At 42.3% G+C, this 1,742-nt stretch overlaps 1 pseudogene; it reads left to right on the forward strand.

The window, feature by feature from the left end:
- The first annotated feature begins 900 nt into the window (after positions 1–900).
- On the forward strand, positions 901–999 carry LOC128133116 (small nucleolar RNA R71; annotated as a pseudogene).
- The last annotated feature ends 743 nt before the right edge of the window (positions 1,000–1,742 follow it).

Raw genomic sequence — 1,742 nt, forward strand, 5'->3', positions numbered from 1 at the left:
TAAATGTTCCTTCTCCAGTTGACTAAGTGCCGCTCGGGTGGGAAATGGCAAAGGTGGATGATAAACGGTTCAACAATTTTTTCATTTTTGATCCTTGATTTCTTGGGCTGCTGCGGTTCTTCTTCCAATGCCTCCAGGAACTCAGAGATTGCATCTTCTTCAGTGTCGATGGCCATTACGTGAGATTGGGTCTTTACTTCGGGATTCTTCGGGGACAATTTTTCATGAACTAGAGTGGCTGGTTGACCAAATTGTACTTCAAGGTTATGGATGGAGGCTTGCTGATTATTTATCAAAGCTTGTTGTTCCAAAATGGCGGAATCAGTGGCATCGTGTCTCTTTTCCGAAGCCTCCATAAACTTCATCAAAATGGTCTCTAGGTCGGGTTTCTTCTCGGCTGGTGGCTGCTCCTTTTGATAAAGGCCTCGACCTGTCTGCCTATACTTCTCTTCTTTTTGCTTCTTATACTCTTCATATGGCAGCCACTCCTTCTTTGGTTTCCTCCAGTCCTCATCAAACTTATCCCCACTAGAGTAGCACACTTGAGCTTTTCTGTTCCCAAACTCATCTACATTGCAGTCCTTGGTCAAGTGTGGACCACCGCATCGCTCGCACCCCACTCCTATGGCATGTATCGACTGGTCCATTTGTGTTATCCTGCGATCCATATTATTTAGCATGACCATGACAACTGTAATTTCTTCAGTTTGGGCCCCTCCACCGCCTTTGCTTCCATCTTGCCTCGGGTTGTGGTATTCACGGGAGTGTTTCACGAATTCTTCAATTAGCTCCTTGACCTCCCTTGGATTTTTCTTTGTCAATGGTCCTTGAGAATCAAGGAGTTGTCTTGTCATCACGTTGACCCCATCATAAAATATTGACATCTCTTGTTGCACATTTAGGTCATGTTGAGGTCAATTTCTGAGCAAGCCCTTGTACCGCTCCCATGCTTCATATAGTGACTCCTGTCACAACCGGAAATTCTGTGTCATGTAATCTATACATTCAAGCTAATGTGAATCAAAAACTTAAGAACATGTGTAACACCTATGATTCCGACTTCAAGAACTTAAATCCAATGCATCATACAAGTACTACAAATAGTCATCAAACAATTGGAGACCCTAGAAGTCCTTGTTTAAGTCCATTTTGGACTAGGACTCCCTTATTGGATCCAGATGGACCAATAAGCTTCCAATTAGACTATCATGGGCTTAGAACCCTAATTGGGCTCTAATTGGACCCACATCAATTTATTTCAACATTATGGGCCACATTGGGCCTAGAATGAAATAAATCAATGGCTATGAACCATAATTAACCTAGTTTGACCCTAAAAAGTCATAAAAATCACCTTTATATTTATTTGGACCAAAAATCACTCAACTTAACCATGAAAATTGGGCTTAAGCATTTAGGGCCCAAACATTCTCTTTTTCCCCCACCATTCTCGGCCCAAGCCCAAATAAAAGGGAGAAGTTGACTTCTTGCGTGACACATCATCTTTGTATGGAGGATATCTAAGCATTACCCTTCAAACATCCATGCATTCTCATTCTTCCATGCAAACATCACCTCAAGGTCTTTTCTTCTCTCTCTCCCTCTCCCTTCTTGTTTCGGCCGAGAGTAACCCACACACACACACCTCACAAACTCTCTCTAAATTACTCAAGAAATCATCCTCTCTCTCCATTCAAAAGTCTCGAAAATTTGGCTTGAAGCCTAAGAATCATCCTAAAGAA

The sequence above is a fragment of the Lactuca sativa genome, chromosome 3, assembly GCF_002870075.4.
Source record: "Lactuca sativa cultivar Salinas chromosome 3, Lsat_Salinas_v11, whole genome shotgun sequence".
In the NCBI taxonomy this organism is placed as follows: Eukaryota; Viridiplantae; Streptophyta; class Magnoliopsida; order Asterales; family Asteraceae; genus Lactuca; species Lactuca sativa.